The following is a 25,356-nucleotide window of genomic DNA, read 5'->3' on the forward strand; positions in this document are numbered from 1 at the left end:
GGTAGGATACGCCGTGTTCTAGAAAAATCGATTTAAAAAATTTTTCGGTTTTTGAGTTTGAAAAAAAAAAATAAAAAAAAACTATTTAGAAAAACGAAAACTGGTACGTTTATTTCTCTTCCAGAGATGAATATTTTATCAATTGTCAATTTCTAGTATCGGTCATAGGCGTCCGTCTTGGGTAGATCAACGAAATCTCATAACTTGCTTTAATTGTTAAGCATTTTTGACAGTAGAGTATTAAATTATGAGGTATTCTAGTACTAAAAGTTACTCTTGCTTTAAGTCGGTAAATATACCGTTCTTTTTTATTTTTTCAAATTTTTCTTAAAATCAAAATACGAAAAATTTTGAAATTGATTTTTCTAGAAAACGGTGCATCCTACCGACTTAAAGCAAGAGTACCGTTTAGTACTAGAATACCTCACAATTATAATATAAATAATATAGTGTGAAAAATGCTTAAAAGTTAAAGACAAAAAAGTTATGCGATAAAATAACCGTTGTCCTACCCAAAACGGACTCCTATGACCGGTACTAGAGATTCGCAATAGATGGAATCGATTTATCTCTGGAGGATAAAAAGGCGGACCAGTTTTTGTCTATCGAAATGGAAGCGTTCTGGAGATAAAAAAAATATAATTACAAGGCGTCATCTTCAAAGAGCTCTAGCTCCCTTAGGAAACATTTTTGGATTAGGTGAATTGTGTTAAATTGTCTTAAAATTTTCTTAGGAATCTTAAAATTATATACAGGGTGTTCCATTAAAAAAAAACAAGTTTGTGTCACCCTGTCAATACGGGTAGCCCTGTATATTAGAAAATATTTTTAAATTATGATCCTCTCTTTGCCCCACGTTTTATCTAAATAACTTTTTTTCGTATCTCTTACGACAAACGAGTAATTGGGCTTTGTCACACTAATGCCCCACCCTGTATACGAAATAACTATAAAACCATCCTGCCTCTTTGTAAATAGACTTATATTAAGATTCTTGAAACATATGCAAAATGGCATGACTCAGAACATCGTGGAATTTTTCACGAATTTTCTTACACATCCAGGACTCCTGCCGTCTTACAAGAACCGTTTAACCTTCATGCCGAGTACCGAAAAAGTATTGATTGCATTTGAGTATTATAACTTTCTAAAGGCAGGACTCAAAAAATCACGGAATCAGGGTAAAAATTTTGCGCATAATTTTCCAAGGGACAAGTATACTTAAACAGTAGGAGACGCCATGCCAACATTTTTTTTTTATCATTTTGAAATAAATATGTTTAATTTATTTAGTTGACAGGACCCAGAAAATCATGAAAATTTCATTATTTTCTTTACATGTTTGTATACATACAGTGAGCACGTAAAGGTTGGAATAAATTCATTTTCTCGAGAATGGATGACTTTGGAAAAAAATCCCGAAACAGGTCAATTTTTATTTTTAAATTACGACTTTTTGGCATATATATCATACTAGTGACGTCACCCATCTGGACGTGATGACGTCATCGATGATTTTTTTAAATGAGAATAGGGGTCGTGTGATAGCTCATTTGAAAGTTAATTCAATTCTCTATTCAGTAATATAAACATTAGCATAATTCTTTATACAGGGTGTCCAAAAAAATTTTTTTTGGATTAAATTTATTGACATAAAAAGAAGATTGTATGTAATTTATTTAGTTTAAAATACATTTTACTGCTCTCAGAAAACTGAAAAAAATGTTTATTTGATAAACAATCATTGCTTTTCGCTTAAATTAAATGTTCAAACTGTCACGAGGCTGGTGGGTAGCGGCTTTAATGTTGAATTTAAGCAAAAAACAATATTTATTTGCCAAATAAATTTTTTTTTCTGTTTTCTGACAACAGCAAAATGTATTTTGAATTAAATAAATTACCCACATTCTTCTTTTTATGTAAATAAATTTAATTTAAAAAAATTTTTTTGGACACCCTGTATAAATAATTATGTTAATATTTATATTATTGAATAGATAATTGAATTACCTTTCAAATGAGCTATCACACGACCCCTATTTTCATTTAAAAAAATCATCGATGACGCCATCGCTCCCAGATTGGTGACGTCACTAGTATGATATATATGTCAGTAAGTCGTAATTTTAAAATAAAAATTGACCTGTTTTGGGATTTTTTTCCAAAATCGTCCAATCTCGAGAAAATGAATTTATTCCAACCTTTACGTGCTCACTGTATATACTCCGTTAGTCCGTTTGCAACCCTCCTGTCCAAAAAATTTTCTTCATAAAATCAATAGTATCCTGTCATTCTACGGATATGGCAGGACTCAGAAATTCATCGCAAAACCCTATTTTTATTTTTTGGGAAAATCTAATTTTTACAGGAAAATGTCACAGGAAATTTGTGGATATTTCCACAAATTGTAAGTACCTCGTCTACCCTTCCACTATTGCAAAAGGCAGGACTTAGAAAATCGTGGCTGAACTTCTGTATAATATCTCCCGGACTATGGGTGGCAGCTTTAACATTGAATTTAAGCGAAAAATAATATTTATTTGTCAAAATAAGCATTTCTGCCTTTTTTCTGACAGCAATAAAATGTATTTTGAATTAAATAAATTGCATACATTCTTCTTTTTGTGTCAATTAATTTAATAAAAAAAAACGTTTTTTAGACACCCTGTATAAATTGTGTGTTAATGTTTACACTACTAAATAGAGAATTAAATAACCTTTCAAATGAGCTATCACACGACCCCTATTCTCATTTAAAAAAATCATCGATTACGTCATTAGGCTCAGATGGATGACGTCACTAAATTGATATATATTTGCCAAAAAGTCATAAGTTAAAAATAAAAATCTACCTATTTCGGGATTTTTCTCTAAAATGGCCCATTCACGAAAAAATGAATTTATTCCAACCTTTACCTGCTCTCTGTATATCAACAGTGATATCCTCAACAGAGGAAGCAAATGAAGAGCTTTTGAAAAATTAATGAATCTTTTTGTTAGCTGGTATTACGAGTATAGGTAAAGAATATGTAGTTTCTTCGTTTATTCATCAAATATGATTTATGTATTAAAGTGACATTTATGCCTTTTCAAGAATTTTCGATAACAGATAACCTACACAAGTCTTTCCTTATTGGAGATAAATTCGTTTCTATTTGTAGCTGTGTAAATGCTATAAATACCGTATCTATCTCTACAAAATACCATGAAATATTAGGATGGAATGCAAGGTTATCAATAAATACCAGATGTTATTCTTTTTATGTACATATTTGAATCTATATCCGATGTTTATTGTGGAAACCCGTCAAGCCAACAACTCGATACCGGAGTGATAATATCCCGCCTGTAGATTTATTGCTCATATCATTAAATCATCAGATTTACGTTTATTAAAAATATTGTGTTAATCTCAAATTTCGAAATGAGCTCGTTTTTCAACAGAAAGTGACACATTACTATAAAAAATATTCAAAATTTACTAAAAATACTTTAAATGTTCTATCAAAAGTAACAATTACTTAAGCAGGGCTACCTACCCCGTTCGCATCTAAACATTCCGTTATGTATTTGGAACCTAGGAGTTTTCTATTGGTTCGTTGCAGCCCGCGGTCATATTTTAACCAATAGGCGGCGAGGTCCCAAACGCATATACGGAATGTTATTCGGTTCCAAATTCATATACGGAATGTTAAATATTCGTACACCGAAAAAGATAACTTTTTATTAGAGTCTGTTAAAAGGAGATTAATTTTAAAATACTTGTTACTGTATTATTAAATAAAAATAAAACAATTATAGTATTTGGAACGTTATTTGGTGCGAAATTCATATACGGTATGTTAAATATTCGTAGAACAAAAAGACGATTTTTATTAAAGCCAATTAAAATGAGACTGGTTTTTAATAGTATATTATGCAACGAGCATTTAATGATGGTCATTATGAAGTGAGTATAAGGGATACGAAACGAGCCGCCTAGCGGCGAGTTTCGTATAGAGTACGAGCTTCATAATGATAATTAAATGCAAGTTGTTTACACGATTTTTTCTATGATCATTCACAAGAAAATATATTCAAATTTAGTAATTCTGTAACGCAAACAAATTAAGTAGTTTGTCAGTCTGACAGTTTGTTTACATATTGAGAAGTGTCAAAGAGTATGTATTTGATTCGCCATTGGTTACTGCGCGTGTGCCACCTTTATCGCGAATGTCATATCGCGATTCTATTGGTTAAAAATCTGTATCCTAATGAAAATATGTATCATAATGAAGTTCATTATGATACAGGTAGTGACATCATAATTGATATATTATGGTATGAGAATAGAAAAATTATTGTTAATGTATTAGGTATTAAAGATCCACAAGGAAAAAGGTTTTTCTGTAGTTGGCTGTATACCATATAATACAAAAAAACGAATAAAGTCCTTTATAAAAAGTCTATATTTAAAATCACTAAAAAGGGCTACATCACAGACCTAGTTTTAGATTGATTGACCAATCATCATCAGTGCTTTCCAAAAATGAATATAACCTGATAAAATAATGCAGAGGTTTTAAAATTTTGACTACGTTTAAAAAAAGTCGTAGGTTATACCTACTCATATGTCCTTACCATGCTAACCACCGAAACATAATATTACAAATTTTATTTACATATATTACATAATTACAAATATTTTGGTGGTTAGCATGTAAGATCACGTGAGTATAACGTACAACTTTTTTTAACCGTAGTCAAAATTTTAAAACCTTTGCACCATTTTATAAGGTTATATTTATTTTAGGAAAGCACTGATGATGATTGGTCAACCAATCGAAAACTAGTTCTGTGATGTAGCCCTTTTTAGCGATTTTAAATATAGACCTTTCTTAAAGGACTTTATTCGTTTTTTTGTATTATATGGTATACAGCCAACTACAGGAAAACCTTTTTCCTTATGGATCTTTAATAATACATTAACAATAGTTTTTCTATTCTCATACTATAATATATCAATTATGATGTCACTACCTGTATCATAATGAACTTCATTATGATACAGATTTTCAATATGATACAGATTTTTAACCAATAGAATCGCGATATGACATTTGCGATAAAGGTGGCACACGCGCAGTAACCAATGGCGAGTCAAATATATACGCTTTGACAATTTATTCTCAATATGTAAACAAACTGTCAGACTGACAAACTACTTAATTTGTTTGCGTTACAAAATTAATAAAGTTGAATATATTTTTTTTGTGAACGATCATAGAAAAAATCGTGTATACAACTTGCATTTAATTATCATTATAAAGCTCGTACTCTATACGAAACTCGCCGCTAGGCGGCTTGTTTCGTATCCCTTATACTCGCTTCATAATGACCATCATTAAATGCTCGTTGTATAATATACTATTAAAAACCAGTCACATTTTAACTGGCTTTAATAAAAATCGTCTTTTTGTTCTACGAATATTTAACATACCGTATATGAATTTCACACCAAATAACATTCCAAATACTATAATTGTTTTATTTTTATTTAATAATACAGTAACAAGTATTTTAAAATTAATCTCCTTTTAACAGACTCTAATAAAAACTTATCTTTTTCGGTGTACGAATATTTAATATTCCGTATATGAATTTGGAACCGAATAACATTCCGTAATGCGTTTGGGACCTCGCCGCCTATTGGTTAAAATATGACCGCGTGCTGCAACGAACCAATAGAAAACTCCTAGGTTCCAAATACATATACGGAATGTTTAGATACACCCCGTTCAGAGCCCAAAGCTTTGGTAATGGACATAATATAGGCCTGGATCCTGCGTACCAAAAAAAAGTTGATTAATAGCAAGCTGAAAATTTGTTAATAGCTTAATGGTGTCTATTCGGACAAACTTTGATGTACGGGAACACTAGAACAGGGGAAGTTTTAATTGTGGAACAGGTTAAAAATTTGAAACGTCAGACTACGAAACCGCCCCATGCATTTTGTCGGACAGAACTTCCAATTGATTTGTTACCCTTTCATTAAACTCTCATGCAAAAATCAGACTGCTATTTATCTCCTGTCATAATCCCTGCCATTTGACATGTTCTACGTGTACTTAAAATGCCCAGTTGGTGATAAATACCAGTCCGATTTTTGCATGAGAGTTTAATGAAAGGGTAACAAATCAATTGGAAGTTCTGTCCGACAAAATACATGGGACGTTTTCGTAGTCTGACGTTCTAAATTTTTAACTTGTTCCACAATTAAAACTTCACCTGTTCCAGTGTTCCCATACATCAAAGTTTGTTCCCATACGAGACACCGTTAAGCTATTAACACATTTTCAGGTTGCTATTAATCAACTTTTTTTTGGTACGCGGGATCCAGGCCTAATATGAATATACCTACACCAATCTCAAAATGTATCGCATAATTTTTAAAACAGAAACAAAGTTTAAGAAGAAAGGAACAAATACAAAATTTTGACGCCTGTCAAAATTTTCAATGTTTTTTAAATGTAATCATTTTTTCGAATCCTGAGAAAACTAATAAGTATTTTTGAAAAATTTAAACGCAGAATGAAAGTTTACTTTGTTACCGAGGGCCGAAAGTCCCTTAGAATGAATAAAAAGTTTCTTTTGAATGAACTATTTGAAATTAAAATTTTCTCTTAGTTTTTCAGCCCTGTAACTTATTAAAATTAACATTAATAGTATATTACATACCTAGCGGGAAAGTACTAAAGTACTCTATTTCAGCCGAGCGGCAAGGTAGTTTACCGAGGTGCGAAGCACTAAGGTAAACTACAGACGCGAGGCTAGAATGAGTTCCCGCGAGGTTTGTATACTATTTTACTCACAATCGGTTAGTAGTTTATGGATTTCTAATACTCACAATCTACCAATAATAATTTCGTTTCAAATATCTGTATCCATTTTCATTATGTGATAAGATGAATTATTTTAAGTAACAATAAAAATTGCTAATATGTTGTCTCATGTAGAAAATCCAGAAACGTCGGCGTCATCATCTATTTCTGAAACTCATAATTTTGAGGAACAAGGTCTTATTTAACCGTTAATAGTAATCATAATTCCAATGTAACTATTAATATTTATAATTCCAAATAGTTTTCTTTTTGTTATTGCTGTTGTTGTTTCTTAATTAAATAAATGTTGAGTGGATTCTATTCTTTCTAAACCATCTTTTAATCAAAAATTACATTGACATTTGCAGGTAGAAAAGTAACAGATGCTAGCCGGGAAAGTACTTTCCCGGCTAGCTGGGAAAGTAAAGTAAGTAATAAGTTGCTTCCTGATTACTTCAAAGGTTAGAAATCCTTAAATTACTAACCGATTGTGAGTAAAGAATATTTCAGGGACTTTCGGCCCTCGGTTATAACGTAATCTTTCATTCTGCCTTTAAATTTTAGTTTTCTTAGGATTCGAAAAAAATGAACCCCATTTAAATAGCATTGAAGCCGAAAGTTCGTACCCATCCCCTTAAAAGTAATTTTTAATTTATTGCAGAAAGTTACAATACTAGTCTGTGGTCTCCTTTAGGAGGCTACAAACCCATATTCTTATTTTGTAAACCAAACATTTCAAGTTAAGAGTGTTTTTGTCAAAAAAAAAGTTAAACAAAACGCTGATAAGAGAGAATATTTGTGTTGGACATTTTTGTGTTCGCAAATTTGATCTGTGCACTGTCTGCTTGATTTTTCAATGAGGAGCTGCGTTATTAGAAAAAAATGAGTAATTTAACGTCAGAACAAACGGCCGAAATCGTAGCTCTAATTGAAGATGGAAGATCGCAGTAATATATTGCTGATTTTCAGGGAATCTACAAATCCTGACTTTCAAAAGCTTGAAGAAGGTATAGAGAAAGTGGAAGTTACAGAAGAAGACCAGTTCCAGGACGTCCCGGGTGCATGAACCCTGCAGGTGACCATTATTTACGTCTGCAGCATAGGCGTAACCAGGGGGTGGTTTTGGGGGTTATAACCGCCCTTTTGGATGTACATTGAGCTCTATACGCTTAACACCATTACTATTCAATACCTCCCAGAGACCATCAAGTAGTTGTAACCCTTACCCCTTAGGATCATCCTGGTTTACACCTCTGGTCTGCAGTCTTTGCATGTCATCTTGGGCGGGCCATTCACGCTCTGGTTTGTAGTACCTCTAGTGGTACTACTTTCGATGTTGGATCTAAAATCAGGCCGTGAATGGGGCGATTGGGTTAGTGGTACCACTAGTAATACGACAGTAGTACCACTAGTGGTATTACTAAGAAAGTTGGAGCGTGAATGCTGATGTTGGGTGTTGGATTAAAAATTTCCACTACACTGTAAGTCATAAGTTAACTTAAATGATATAGAAAATGTATGCTCATTTCCATAATTGATTTTTTCGTGAACGGATTAACGAATTTCGCTAATTTTTTTTATCTTAGATATTTCTTTAGTATTTACACAGTTGTGCAAAGATTTAATTAAAATTATTTTTTGTACTTATACCGGGTGGAAGAAAAGTAATGTTTTTCTTATGTTAAGTTTGAAACACCCTGTAGGGGGAACGAGGTACAAATCTGTGTATAGATCGGAATCGTATTGTAGTATTATGTTTTGTGAACATTTTGTTTTTTTAATCTCCCTGATATCTTTAGCTTTTTAAAGATAAAGAAAATAACAAAGAAAATAGGTGGTTTTACTCCTTAACATGTATTTTAACTGAAACAAAACTAAATTAACACTAAAAAATAACATAAGAGAGAAGAGATTGTTTAACGGAGGCTCTATGATGTTTTGGGGTGGAATTTCCCTGAAAGTAATACGGATTCAAAAAACAGTAAAATCCTTTATAAAAGGTATATATTTAAGATCCCTAAAAAGGGCTAATCACAATCACATAACTAGTTTTCGACTGGTTTAAAAATCATCATCAGTGCTTACCTAAAATGAATATAACCTGGTAAAATAATGCAAAGATTTGAAAATTTTGACTACGGTTAAGAAAAGTTGTAGGTTATACTCACGTGAAGTTTACATGCTAACCACTAAGATATAATATAACAAAAATATGAGGGTCAAAGCCCTGTATAAGTACTCCATCAAGGAAACATCGATTGAAAATACTGACTTAAGCGTGGATGTTTGAAATATTTTTACTAATATGCCCCAGGTAACATCTGAGCTGTGATATGACTCAGATGTTACCTGGGGCATATTAGTAAATATATTTCAAACATCCACGCTTAAGTTAGCATTTTCTACCTATGTTTCCTTGATGGAGTACTTATACAGGGCTTTGACCCTCATATTTTTGTTATATTATATCTTAGTGGTTAGCATGTATACTTCACGTGAGTATAACCTACAACTTTTCTTAATCGTAGTCAAAATTCTCAAATCTTTGCATTATTTTGCCAGGTTATATTCATTTTAGGTAAGCACTGATGATGACTGGTAAACCAGTCGAAAACTTTTTAGGGATTTTAAATATATACCTTTTATAAAGGATTTTACTGTTTTTTGTATTACATGGTATACAGCCAACTACAGGAAAACTTTTTCCTTGTGGATTTTTAATACGGATTCGGTGTCTACCTGGAGTCTCTTTAAATATCGAGAGGTACATACATTACACATATTCTTTTTCTTTGAACACTCTTTTTCTTTCGCACTATATATAGGAAATAATTTCGTCTTAGTGGTATAATAAGACATGACCTCCTCACGTATCGCAGTCGTCAGTTAAAACACATATTAAAAAGTAAAACCGTCTAGTTTCTTTGTTATTAAAGATATCAGAGAAATTAAAAAATAAATGGTTCACAAAAGATGAGACTACAACATAGTATCAATGCATAACCACCATTTCACCTTTTCCTACTATACCACCATTTCCACCAATGCTATTCAAATGGGGATTCATTTTTTTCGAATCCTGAGAAAACTAATAAGTATTTTTGAAAAATTTAAACGCAGAATGAAAGATTACGTTATTAGTGAGGGCCGAAAGTCCCTGAGAACTTCTATAATGTTTATTTTAATAAGTTACAGAAGTGAAAAACTAAGAGAAAATTTAGTGTGATTTTTAATTTCAAATCTCATTCAAAATAAACTTTTTATTTATTCTAAGGGACTTTCGGCCCTCGGTAATAATTTATTCTTTCATTCTGCGTTTAAATTTTTTAAAAGTATATATTAGTTTTTTCACAATTCGAAAAAAATGGACACCATGTCCGTGGTAATATTTCCAAATCTATCTTTGTCTTACAACGCACTCAGTCGAATAGAATATTGTCAGTCAGACATTGACAATCAGTGACAATTTTAAATATTTGACATGGCATCGGGAATATTTTGAGTTGTTGATTAAATAATATTGATATAAAGTGTATTTGATAAATAATTGATTTAAGACGTGAACTTAATAAAAATTTATTTATTGTGTATTATTTGTGGAAGATCCAAGCACAGAATACATCAGGATAATATATTCTGTGATCCAAGTATTTTGTTGTTAAAGATGTTCAAAATTGTAAGCGTTCCATAGTAACAATATATTATTAAAAAATCACTTTAACACTTTTCCTCTTTTCTCGATTGAGTATTAGTTTTTGTTATACATATAAATTATTACAATCACTGAATACATAGTTAGTGAAAAAATTATCACATTTATTAATAATTTGCAATTATACAAATAACAGTTATCCAAGAATATTCAAAAGCCATCTCTTTAAAGTTAATCATGACATTTTCAAGCAGAATGACATTCTAGTAATGCTTACATATCCATACCAGTGTAAATTTTACTACACGTAATTTGCCGTGTAAATACAGAAAAAGTAGGGATAGCCGTAAAATATTTGCGAATTATGTACCCATGGCCTTAATGATACACCCTGTTATAGTGTCGGATGGATAATATAATGCATGCAGTGAATGGGAAGGGGGGGGGGGGAAGTTCTCCATTCACGAGAACTACCGTTCTCTGTACTCTCTGGATAATTCACTGTAATCTCATAATATGTTTATATTATAAACAGTTTCAGAAAAGGAAATTTTTAAGAACAATGTTAAATAGTTATATTTTACAATTTATTCTTTCTTCTTCTTCTTCAGATGCAAATACACTAATGGATGTTAGCGATCACATTTTCCATTAACTCTTCTGTTTCTTGCAATGTGTATCAGATACTGTATGTCGTTAATACCTGTCCATTGCCTTATGTTTCGGAGCCAGGACATTTTCTTGCGTCCTATTCCTCTCTTGCCTTCAATTTTACCCTGGATTATAAGTTGAAGGAACTGGTATTTTTCGTTTCGCATGATGTGACCCAAATACGCCGTTTTCCTTTTCTTGATGTTTTCGAAAAGTTGGCGCTCTTGGTCGATTCTTTTAAGGACATCTACATTTGTGACTTTCGCTGTCCATGGTATCTTTAGGATACGGCGATAAACCCACATTTCGAAGGCTTCTAATCTGTTTCTATCCCTCGTTTTGAGTGTCCTGCCCTCTATGCCATATAGCAGCACCGACCACAAGTAGCACTTAGTAAACCTTAGTCTCAGTGTAAGATCGAACTCTGAACAGGTAAGTACCTTCCTAAATTTTACGAAAGCTTGTCGAGCTTGCTCAATGCGACATTTTACTTCCCTGTCCGATGCCCAGTCTTCAAAAAGCCACGTTCCCAGGTATCTAAATTTGCTCACTCTTTCAATGGAAAGTTTTTGTCCATGTTATGGTGGAGTTTTCAAATGCATCCAAGTTTCTGGAGATAATCATGAATTTGGTCTTTTTGGTATTAATCTCTAATCCCATTCGCTTACTGTATTCTCCGATTATAGTGACAAGTTGTTGTAAGATCTGCTATGTTGTCACAAATTAAGACAGCATCATCAGCATATCGTATGTTGTTGATCAATACCCCATTCACTTTAATTCCCATCTCTGCATCTTCCAAAGACTCTTGAAATATGGCTTCCGAATAAATGTTAAATAAAAGAGGGGAAAGCACACATCCCTGCCGAACACCCCTTCTTATATGTATGGGTTTGGATATAGAATTGTCTATTTTTAATTGGGCTGTCTGATACCAGTACAAGTTTTCAATGCATCTTATGTCTTTTTGGTCTATATCAACCTTCTTGAGGATCTGCATTAACTTGTGATGTTGGACACGATCAAACGCTTTCTCGTAATCTAAAAAGCACAGGAACACGACCTTCCTCTGATCGGTACAATTTTGGACCAACACCTGTGTTGCTACTATTGCTTCTCTTGTTCCTAAACCTTGCCTAAACCCAAACTGAGAATCAATAATGTCCCATTCACATTATTTGTATAATCTTTGATGTAGTATTTTTAAGAATATTTTTAAAGTGTGACTTATCAGGCTAATGAGTCTGTGATCCTCATATCTTTTTGCATTGCCTTTTTTGGGTAGGGGAATAAATGTAGAGAGCAACCACTGTTGAGGATAGCAACCAGTTTCATAAATAAAATTAAATATTTTATGTAGTGCTGAAATTCTCCTTTCATCCAGTAGTTTGAGTATTTCTGAAGGAATTTCATCTGGTCCAGGTGCCTTATTGTTTTTTGAATATAATATTGCCTTTTTTATCTCCTCTTTAGTGATTGAAGGACCAGTCAGCTGGTCGTCTGTATAAACTTCACTCATGAGTCTTTCGTCATGAAAGAGCTCCTGGATATAGTTTTCCCATATATGAATTTTCTCTTTTTCACCTAGCACTATCTGGTTATCCTGATTAACTATGGTAGTTGGTCTTCGTTTTCTGTATATTCCAGCAGTCTCCTTAAGCTTTTTATGTAAATTATGGTCGTCGTGCTGTCGTTGTAAATGTTCTAGATCGATACATTGTTGCTTAAGCCATTCATTTTTTGCTCTTCTTATTTTTACAAATTTATTCTTTACAAATTAAATAATTTGTGTTTCTGTATTTATTGCTGTATTTATTCTGTATTTGTGTTTCTTGCTTTATTTTTTTATTCAATATTTTGTTTGATTGTTTACAGTTTACATACTTTTCACACTTTTAACCGTGCGAACGAAGCCTACCCTGGATGATAAATAGCCTCGCACCAACCGATTCGGAATTCGAAACATTTACGGCGTAGGTGAAATTGAACATCCATTCAGAAAAAGAAACGGATATCCATATCTCCATTCAAATATCTTGTCCATTACTCTTTTTCTCGACTGATAAAAATTAAAAGTACAGGACGAGACCACCTACGATTTACGGAAAACGTGGTAAAGAGACACTGGTGGATGTGTCACAATTTGTACGTTTAACCCAAACGTCAAATTATATAAAGAATGTGAGCGTAGTTTGGTTCAATCGGGAAAACAAATAGAGGGTTGTAGTAACTTACAAATAGTCCAGGAACCGAAGCTTTTCACCTCGCAATTTTTATAGTATGGATCGATTTGCTGGAAAATTTGAGAATAAGTAGTGGATAGTCCAAGGATCAAAATCTGTATGATGCCGGAAGGCGCTTTTACGGATGGGGGTGATTGCCACCCCATCTGGAGGTGGAAATTTTTAAATATATTTTGACCGCAAAAATTGATAAAAACATTCATTCTAAGCAAAAAATGTTCTATAAATATTTTTGATAAAATTAATAGTTTTCGATTTATTCGCTATCGAAAGTGTTAGTTTTATATCGAAAAATCAAAGTTTTTCGATATAATATACTCATTTACTATTCACTCAATTTTTGCCATAGAAAATAGTCGGCGAACCACCACCGTCTGGCGCCACACCTTGCCCCGGTGTTTTTCGGACTGTTTGCTTTTTCTGCCATACCTGAAGAGGACAAAATCCTAAACAGGGACCACTCAATGAAATCCTTCCAAATAAAGTAATCCTTTATCCTCCCACGAAACTAGTCCGAAAAATCCGGGACATGCCCCGAATTACAAAGTCGTGTCCCGGCGTCCCGGACAACGCTTCCGGGCCATCCGAATTTTCAACGTTTTGGTAAAATTCTATTTTAAAATTTTAATTACGTTATTCTTCTAAAAATTTCATAGCAAGACACAAGCAATGTAAAAAATATATTTTGTTCGTTGAGGTCAATTATTTAAAATATAAATGGGTTGATTTTTAAAGGTTTTCATCTGATTTTTAAGTCAATTCAATCTCCGACAAATATTATAATAAGTGTTGTATTCTTTTTCTCATGATCATCTTTCAGTGCGTCACATTTTTTCGATTTCTTTCTAACGCATTAAATTGTATGTGACAGAAAAAAAAGGAATACATGGTTCAAATCATTACACGGACAGAAGGGAGTTTCATAGATTCCATTCCTGCGAAGATGCTCCGGAAAAGGCCATGGTAAAGTTGTAGCTGAGTTGTCAATGACTAATTTACTTTATTGTTTAAAACAAGAATAAAAAACTGCTAAACGCCTTAAAAATGAGTGGCGCATACAATATTCCAGCTACAAAAGATCTGATATGAATATTACGTGGCGCGAAAAGTATTTTCATTTTGATAAAAAACAAAATTATAGTTTTATTTTAAAAGATTTTTCCATAATATTTGTTAAATTTGAAGTAAACGCGCCACAAAAGAGTAACTTTGATACAGTTTAAATTTTGAAACTCTTTTGTGGCGCGTTTACTTCAAATTTAACAAATATTAATGAAAAATCTTTTAAAATAAAACTAGAATTTTGTTTTACATCAAAATGAAAATACATTTTCGCGCCACGTAATATTCATATCAGATCTTTTGTTGCTGGAATATTGTATGCGCCACTCATTTTTAAGGCGTTTAGTTAGCGGTTTTTTGTTCTTGTATCAGGAGTTTTTCAAAGTTATTTATAAATTAAATGTATGAAGTTGAATGCAATGTTCCTCTATTACCCGTCAAGCTTTATAAATGGTCACCTTTGTTGCATTATCTCCCAAATGATCTAGTATCCATCGAATGTATAGATCGAATAGATCGAAAAGATTGAAAAAAAAATATTGAGATGACCGGTAAATGAAGTCGGATTGCCCGTTGCCAGATCAAATTTACAACTACATAAACCATTTCGGGAATAATCGTTAATTGGATTATACTTTGTAGCTTAATAACTTCTAAAAGGCTTAACCGATTTTGATCAGTAAACATGAGTTTGTATCGTATTTACCAGTAGTATCTGATGGATCTAAAATCTAAGGTCAAGTATGATAACTGAAGCTATTACAGGAATTATTGAGCTTGAGAAACCGTTTTTCCCGTAGGAAATAGATTTGATCATACTTTGAAGCCTATAACTTAAAAACTCGAATTTTCCCGGATATGACGTATACACCGTTAGATTCGTCTAGAGTCCTTCTACAAACGCTCAGTTATTGGCGCAATTCGTAGGTTGAAATTTTGAGTAATTGTCGAAAAACCAAAATTTTCAAAGTATAGTTTTTCAGTTTTTCGGTTATACTGAGCCGTGTATATGTCTGATCCTGACGGCTTAAACACCATTTGAAAGCTTAACTCAACACTATTGATTTGGTGTATTTGCGGTTCTCCTGTCTCTTCTTGATTCGAAGATATATACCCCCAAAAAATATGCCGTTTTGTACCTACCAAGTCCTCTAGTTGGCTTATGGGTGGTCAAAAGTCACAAACTACACCGGTTCTGAATCGGCCCTGACCCCCTCTTCAAACACAGAAAAAAAATTCAAATCGGTTTAACTTTTAAACACACATAGATATCCACAAACATTTTCCCTTTTTTAAATAAAAATTGAGTCATACTTCTGAGCTCGGTAACTTTTGAATGGTATAACCGATTTTCAAAATTAGACATGCGTTGGAAAGGTAATGATCAGTACTATTAGAAGCCGCAAAGGTCGGACTTAAATTCTTGAAGCTTTTGGGAGTTTTGGGGACGAGAACGAAAAACAGACCCTAAATAGAAAGGGCCATGAAATCCAAACCCTTGGATCAAAATGGATACATATGAATGGGTGAGTCTTTTCCTGAACTTTAAGATGGGACTTGGCCCATCTTTCAAATCAGTCAGATTTAGAAAATCGAAAATTTCGTGTGTGTATATATAGTGTCGCGTGTAGGGGGTGTTGGTGTGCGTCACTGGCGAGAACTGCCGTTCTCTGGTAATAGTTAAAATAATCGATTTATTAAACTTACCAATCTATTTTATTTAGTACACTATTCGAAGATTTACACTATCTATTCTTTCACTTACTTCAATCTACATACATTCACAAGACAGAAGTATACGACTGAATGTATAAAGAATATTTAGCTTATCGGACGATGCACGCTCAAAATATATGATAACCACGAAAAATGTATTTTTGTTTGTATAATATTTGTATGTATAAATATGTTAAAAAAGAGATATCTATAAAAAGTCAACATATAGGTTTTCTTAACCATTCCTCAGTATGATAAATATTTATTGAAGGGAGCTATCAAAAAATGTCGTTTAAATGAAATATAGACAAAAATGTTAGTCGGAGAGATAATAGACGGAGAGCTAGAGCCGAAAAATCATCGTCATAAGTAATATGGAGTTTTTCTTGTGAAATGTGTCAATTGTATATTGACAATTATGACCCCTTTCAGGCTGACACCTTAGTGGATACAGGAAGTAGCAATAAGGGATGAAAGGGGAAAGTTAGTGCAGTCATTAAAGGTTTTCACCTCCTATTTTGTTAAACCGCCATCGATTTGCATGAAAATTGGTGACTACTTAGACTTAGAGCATACCTCAAGAAACAAAACTGATTTGGTGCCACTTGCACTTTTACCCTGGTGGTGAATACCACCCCTTCCCGCGGGTGAAAACTATTTTATTAACAATAACCCCACAAATCGATAGAGGGACAAATTTTAAGTAAAATTTTAAAATTTGTTATATCATGTTATTAAAATAAATCAATACTTTTTGAGTTATTAAAGATCAAAGATTTGTCTATTTAAGAGCATATGCGTGAAGTTACGGATGATAAAAAGAACATGTTAATTAATTGTATGTTAGTAAAATATTATTTTTATATTATTTCGATATTTAATTGAATTTTTTTTTTCATTATAAACTGAATATGTCCAGAAACTGGGGATGTAAAATAGTGGGTACATTTATTGACATATTCGAATACACTTTTGCTAAATTTATAATATCGAAATAATATAAAAATAATATTTTAGTAACATACAATTAATTAATATGTTCTTTTTATCATCCGTAACTTCACGCATGCGCTCTTAAACAGACAAATCTTTGATCTTTAATAACTCAAAATCTATTGATTTATTTTAATAACATGATATAACAAATTTTACTTATAATTTGTCCCTCTATCGATTTGTGGGGTTATTTTTAATAAAATCCTTTTCACCCCCAGAGAAGGGGTGGTATCCACCCCCAAGGTAAAAGTGCAAGTTGGCACCAAATAATTTTTATTTCCTGAGGTATGTTCTAACTAGTCACCAATTTTCATGCAAATCGATGGAGGTTTAACAAAATAGGAGGTGAAAACCTTTAAAGACTACACTAACTTTCCCCTTTCATCCCTTATTGCTACTTCCTGTATCCACTGAGGTGTCAGCCTGAAAGGGGTCATAATTATCAATATACAATAGACACATTTCACATGCCAAACTCCATATTACTTGATAAGTGATAAGTGCCGTGATAAGTAATATGGAAAAACTATACGGGGATATGTTGAATTAGTTGTGTACATGACTTTCCCCAACGGCCGGAAAGCAGAGTGGGGGACGAGGGTAGTTATAAGGGGTCAAAGTCGCGGTTTTTATTATTTTTTTTTTGTGACGCTCATGATCGAGATAATGCACCAAAATTTGGTAATAAGTAGGTCATGACGTAACTAAGTAATATCTCCAGGGGCGGAACGCTGCATGGCCGACAAAGGGGTGGGGGCAGGGGTGAATATAAAAATTATAAGGGATTTTTTGTGACGTTCGTGATCGAGATAGTGAACCAAAACTTGGGAGTAGGTAGATCATGACATAACTAAGCAAAATCTCCAGGGGCGGAAACCAGAGTTGGAGATGAGGGTAGTTTTAAGGGGTCATAGTCGCAGTTTGTATTATTTTGTTTGTGACGCAGCACAACATTTATCCATCACGCAGCGTTCCGCGCCTGAAGATTTTACTTAGTAATGTCATGATCTACTTATTCCCAAATTTTGGTGCACTATCTCCATCATGAGCGTCACAAAAAAAATAATAAAAACCGCGACTTTTACCCCTTATAACTACCCTCGTCCCCCAGTCTGGTTTTCGCCTCTGGGAATTTTACTTAGTTATGTCATGGTCTACTTATTCCCATATTTTGGTGCACTATCTCAATCACGAACGTCGCAAAAAACCCCTTATATTTTTTATATTCACCCCTGCCCTACCCCTTTGTCGGCCACGCAGCCTTCCACCCCTGGAGAGTTTACTTAGTTACGTCATGACCTACTTATTCCCAAATTTTGGTGCACTATCTCGATCATGAGCGTCACAAAAAAAATAATAAAAACCGTGACTTTGACCCCTTATAACTACCCTCGTCACCCCCTCTAGTTTCCGGCTCTGGGGATTTTACTTAGTTATGTCATAGTCTACTTATTCCCAAATATTGGTGCACTATCTGAATCACGAACGTCGCAGAAAACCCCTTATATTTTTTATATTCACTCCTACTCTCACCCCTTTGTCGGCCACGCAGCGTTCCACCCCTAGAGATTTTACTTAGTTACGTCATGACCTACTTATTCCCAAATTTTGGTGCACTATCTCGATCATGAGCGTCACAAAAAGGATAATAAAAACCTCGAGTTTGACCCCTTATAACTACCCTCGTCCCCCACTCTGGTTTCCGGCCGTTGGGGAAAGTCATGTACACAACTAATTCAACATAGCCCCGTATAGTTTTTCCATATTACTTATCACGCACAAAATCCGCTTCCAGCTCTTAGACCATGAATAAAACCAGTATTCAAATTTAAGGGGAACGGAGCAAAATGCAAAATATTGACGCATGTCAAAATTTTCAATGTTTTTTAAATGTATTCATTTTTTTCGAATCCTGAGAAAACTACTAGAAGTCAAACAATAAGGAATGCAAGTAATTTTCCCCTTGTTGCCATATTCTAAATTTGAAAAAATATATAGGGAATAATCAGATTTTTTTGACATGCCATTCCTATTACAGCGAGCATTTTATTGGCTAGAAGTAGTGACGATTATATAAATATGACGTCATTATTATATTTGATCAGATGGTAAATGGTAACTGGCGTCTGTCATAATATTGTAGGTTAAATTTATAATGTCAAATTATTGTTTTCAAATTATATTTTATTTGTTTAGTTTATATTTTAAGAACAGTTTATTTTTTTACCAACTTCACTTTTCCTGCCCTATCCTTGATTGGTCTTGTTGTATGGTAGGTTTAATTAGGCGTTAATTTGAAGGAATGTTGCTGGCTAAATGGGCATAATTCATAAAGGCCATAAAAGAAGAAGAAAAAAATAAACAAAAAAACATCTTACATAACCTTATATCGGACAATGTTAGTTTGACACTTATAGTAAACATAGTTAATAGTTATCTTTGTTTCACACTCTTAAAGACAAAGAAACAGTGTAGGCTGTACTTTAGGCAACCTTTAAAAGGCATTACTTTAAAACTATGTATTTGACATATCCCTGTCATACTTGACAGAAAGTGTAGGTATTCTTTTTCTCATGAGCATCTTTCAGTGCGTCACAGTTTTTCGATTTCTTTCTAACGCATTAAATTGTATGCGACAGAAAAAAAGGTACGTCTGTGATTAGAGACATTTATAACATTTATTCTGGTTGTCGATAGATGGCGATATAATCGAAAAAAAAAATTATTTACGAATTATATAATATATCTACGAATATAATCTGTACAATTTATAAGACTATACAAATCAAAGAAAATACCATTTTATAAATGCAATAAACACAATTGATTTGTTTTTATGCCAAATTGCAAATAAAATGTGACAACTGTCAGATTTAACTTAAATGTCATGTTAGAATAAATGTTATAAATGTGTATTATCACGGACTTACCTTTTTTTCTATCATTTGTGACGCACTGAAAAATGCTCATGAAAAGAGCTTTACCATATAGTTTACTAAATTATGATAAATACACGTTTCTGGATACTACCAGAGGAGTACGACAGGGGACATGCAGTAAATGGTTGATCCTTCGCAACTGGCGGAATTGCTGTTTTAGCACAATATTTAAATTTTCCAATACTTTCTATTTAAATAATGTACTCTTCATTCGTAACGATAAAGTTATTAGTTCTCGAGATAGTTGAAGTTAAAAATGAAGGGGCACAATACATCAAAATACCTGTGCCGTTTCATTTTCAATTTCAAATACAGTAAGGTCTCGTTTTATGCGGTGGAAAGGTTCTGCAGAAAAGCGCATATAAAAAAATCGCATAAAAAAAGACTTTACTTGCATTGAAAAAGTAGGGATACGTTCCGTAGTTTTCTAAAATCACATAAAATGGTGGACGTTTGTCCACCAAAAATTGTATGTGCGATGTTTTTTTCCCATTAGGCCAAATATGGAATATTACAGGAATATTACAGAGGAATTAATTTATTAAACACAACACTAAAATTAACGACGAAAGTGATAACAAACAAACTGAATAAAATTATAACATTAGCAGAAGAACAACAAGGTTTTAGGTCGGGAAGATCATGCACCGACGCTATATTTATAATGAGGCAGATTCAAGAAAAATCGTTAGAATACAACAAACCGGCATACTTATGTTTCGTGGACCTTAAGAAGGCATTTGACAGGGTCAAATTAAAGGACGTTATCCATTTATACAGAAAAAGATTTTTATGAAAAAGAATGGCTCAAGGAAAGATGGCTTTATGATTGAAATAACAATGCCATTGGCATTAAAGCAAGAGGAAAACATTAATTAACACCCTTAAAAGTCCTATTTAATAGATGATTATAAACTGGACGGTGGTGGTGCAAATGACCAATTACTAGTTATGGAAGCACATATACAGGGTGATTCATTAAGAATGTCCAATCTCTGAGTTGTAATAAATTCTAGATCTTATATTAATTAATATTTAATCCAAACCACTAAAATAAACTGTGGCTTGTTACTTAGTTACAGAGTGTTTTATTTAAAAATTTAATAACTATTTTTACGCAGGACTTTTAAACTATTTGACATATCCTTGTCATACTTGTCAGAAAGTGGAGGTACTATACACTTCACTAAATTATGATAAATAAACGTTTCTGGCTACTATCAGAGGCGTACGACAGGAGACAGTGAATTTTTGACCCTTCCCAAATTCTACTCCACTGGCGGAATTGCTATTTTAGCGCAATATTTAGATTCTCCAATACTTTCTATATAAATAATATACTATTCATTCTTAACGATAAAGTCATTAGTTTTCGAGATACAGTAAGGTCTCTTTTTATGCGGATTTTTTTAATGCGATTTTTAAGTTATGCGGTTTGTATTTCATCCAAAAATTTCTGTTATTAAGAACTAGTATAATTAATATTAACTACATATTTCCATCCAGATGTCATTAATCTGAGGGTTTGCAATTCGGGTATTCACCTTGTTACATGATGTAGCATGCAGCTATTACATCAATCTGAGTTTCGCATTGAAAGTTGAAAGGTATAACCTGTAATTCTTTTGAAATTAAATTTAAATGTTTAAGTATTTAAGAGTTTAAATGTTGCTGATTTCAAGTTGCAGTATAATAAACAGCACATTTTGATTTCTGGATTGAAACATTTAATCAAGTGTCGTAAAGTTTTATGTTTAATTAATGAGGTTTTTGCAATTTCAATATCGTTAGTCTGCGTTTTTAATTCCTTCTTTAAGATTTTATTTGGCCTTCTTCTTCTTCTTCTTCTTTTTATATAGACATTACTCTGTCTGTTTTTCAGTGTGCCTCCAGTAAGTTGTCATTCCATCTTTTTCGTGGTCTTCCCACTGATCGTCTTCCTATTGGGGAACTGTCTCTCGCCGTCCTTACTACTCTATTTGTTGTCATTCGGCTTATGTGGTATTTCCATTCTACTCTTCTGCTTTTCACCCAGTTATTAATGTTGTCCACCTTGCATCTCCTTCGTATATCTGCACTTCTAGCTCTATCCCACATCGTCTTACCATCGATTTTTCGCAAATTTTTGATCTCTGCTGTTTCTAGCATTCTTTTTGTCCTTTCTGTATAGGTCGTGTTTCTGCCGCGTATGTCATTATTGGTCTGATGACTGTTTTGTAAATTCTGCCTTTCACTTCTTTTCCGACGTTTTTATTTCTCCATATTGTTTCATTCAGGCAACCTGCGGCTCTGTTTACTTTATTCACCTGATCTTCCACTCCTGTTTCGAGCTTTCCGTAGCTGCATAGTGTGATGCCTCTAGGAATAATTAAAACGATCGAAAATATCTACCAGAACAACACAATAAAAGTAAAAGTAGATGAAGAACTAACTGACCCAATTGAAGCTGGCAATGGGATAAGACAGGGAGATTCCCTGAGTCCTCTGTTGTTCAACCTGATCATGGACGAAATAATAAAAAAAAGTAAGAACAAAAAAAGGATACCAAATGGGAGAAAAACAACTTAAAATAATCTGCTACGCAGACGACGCAATACTAATCTCTCAAAGTGAAGATGATTTACAACGTATGCTGCACGAATTTAATATAACCGCTAGAAAATTTAACATGTTAATTTCCCCAAAAAAGACTAAATGCATGGTTATAACAGCAGATCTAATAAGGTGTAAATTAGAGCTGGATGGTCAAATAATAGAACAAGTCATGGAGTTTAAATATCTAGGCATCACACTATGCAGCTACGGAAAGCTCGAAACAGGAGTGGAAGATCAGGTGAATAAAGTAAACAGAGCCGCAGGTTGCCTGAATGAAACAATATGGAGAAATAAAAACATCGGAAAAGAAGTGAAAGGCAGAATTTACAAAACAGTCATCAGACCAATAATGACATACGCGGCAGAAACACGAGCTGATACAGAAAGGACAAAAAGAATGCTAGAAACAGCAGAGATGAAAAAATTGCGAAAAATCGATGGTAAGACGATGTGGGATAGAGCTAGAAGTGCAGATATACGAAGGAAATGCAAGGTAGACAACATTAATAACTGGGTGAAAAGCAGAAGAGTAGAATGGAAATACCACATAAGCCGAATGACAACAAATAGAGTAGTAAGGACGGCGAGAGACAGTTCCCCAATAGGAAGACGATCAGTGGGAAGACCACGAAAAAGATGGAATGACAACTTACTGGAGGCACACTGAAAAACAGACAGAGTAATGTCTATATAAAAAGAAGAAGAAGAAGAAGAAGAAGGCCAAATAAAATCTTAAAGAAGGAATTAAAAACGCAGACTAACGATATTGAAATTGCAAAAACCTCTTTAATTAAACATAAAACTTTACGACACTTGATTAAATGTTTCAATCCAGAAATCAATATGTGCTGTTTTTTATACTGCAACTTGAAATCAGCAACATTTAAACTCTTAAATACTTAAACCATGGACGTATAAATAAAGATATCTTTATTTATACGTCCATGACTTAAACATTTAAATTTAATTTCAAAAGAATTACAGGTTATACCTTTTAACTTTCAATGTGAAACTCAGATTGATGTAATAGCTCAAGCTACATGCTACATCATGGGGAATGCCCGAATTGCAAACCCTCAGATTAATGACATCTGGATGGAAATATGTAGTTAATATTAATTATACTAGTTATTAATAATAGAAATTTTTGGATGAAATACAAACCGCATAACTTAAAAATCGCATTAAAAAAATCCGCATAAAAAGAGACCTTACTGTATCTCGAAAACTAATGACTTTATCGTTAAGAATGAAGAGTATATTATTTATATAGAAAGTATTGGAGAATCTAAATATTGCGCTAAAATAGCAATTCCGCCAGTGGCGTAGAATTTGGGAAGGGTAAAAAAATATTAAATTTTTAAATAAAACACCCTGTAACTCGGTAACGAGCCACAGTTTATTTTAGTGATTTGGATTAAATATTAATATAAGATCTAGAATTTATTACAACTCAGAGATTGAACATTCTTAATGAATCACCCTGTATATGTGCTTCCATAACTAGTAATTGGTCATTTGCACCACCACCGTCCAATTTATAATCATCTATTAAATAGGACTATTAAGGGTGTTAATTAATGTTTTCCTCTTGCTTTAATGCCAATGGCATTGTTATTTCAATCATAAAGCCATCTTTCCTTGAGCCATTCTTTTTCATAAAAATCTTTCAATATGATCACTTTTTCTTTGTCTAATAGTTTCTTTATCTGTATATATAGATACCATCTGGTTGATGCAGTTTATGAATATCTTTTATTCCTTCTACTAGATTTCTTCTAAATGCTTTTAATCTTTTATTCTCTTCTATTCCGAAATGATTTCTTTACTGTATTTTCGTACATTTTCCCTTACCTCTGTTGATATTTCTTTGCTTGTTTGTCTATATTCGTTTGTATATTTCTGTTCGATTTATGTTCGATCTTTTATGTGTTGACGGATTGATTTTACCAATATTTTATTTTTTTTTTATTACAAGATCTTTACTACCCAGCAATAATAGGATTTAAAAAGTATTCTATTACAAAGAATACTCAAAGTTTTTGAAATGTATTGTATCTATATTGCGGACCTAAATAATCAAAGAAATCAGTTCCGCCGTCACTGAATATATTCATGCGCTGGCTCTCTGGCTCAATAACAATTTGAGAAGAATTTCAAATTCCAAGCTTCTTTTGTTATTACACACTAGAATTTCCCCCTGCAGAGCAACCACATGTTACACAGATGGCTTCAAATTCCCGAATATAAGGATATTATTACATAAAACAGAACAGCTACCGTGGAAGTTTATGTTTAGGATGTTCTTTTTGGCTTTTACGATTAATGTGCACTATAAAGTGCACTATATAGTCATTCATCACATTCAGCTATAAAACTATTTTTAAAAAGAATGCTGGATAAAATATATCTTTTATGGAACATCTTCATAATTATAACTTGAATGCTAATAAGTCAGTAATAATAATTGACTTATCCTCTATCTCAAATAGGACGGAAATATTAATAAAGACATTAAAATTTTTAAAAATCTAAAGGATTAACGCAGAAAACACAAAAAATCGCCGCTATAACTTAATTAACCTAGAATTTTAAATGCCAATAGTGTCAAAATGTAATAAATTAGTGGAGTAAACTTGCCT

The 25,356-nt window shown here is 33.0% G+C and overlaps 1 protein-coding gene across 2 annotated transcripts in view; it reads right to left on the reverse strand.

The window, feature by feature from the left end:
• Nucleotides 1–25,356, reverse strand: part of LOC126881680 (transcription cofactor vestigial-like protein 4) — a 139,569-nt gene that overhangs the window by 101,546 nt on the left and 12,667 nt on the right. The window contains exon 1 of one of the 2 annotated variants that reach the window (XM_050646086.1): nucleotides 16,176–16,300. The exons of the other annotated variant lie outside the window; for it this stretch is intronic. The gene's annotated coding sequence lies outside the window, so the exon portion shown is untranslated. Of the gene's footprint in view, nucleotides 1–16,175; nucleotides 16,301–25,356 lie in introns of those variants that run through there. 2 annotated transcript variants of the gene reach the window in all.

Source organism: Diabrotica virgifera, chromosome 3 (assembly GCF_917563875.1).
Source record: "Diabrotica virgifera virgifera chromosome 3, PGI_DIABVI_V3a".
Classification (NCBI taxonomy): Eukaryota; Metazoa; Arthropoda; class Insecta; order Coleoptera; family Chrysomelidae; genus Diabrotica; species Diabrotica virgifera.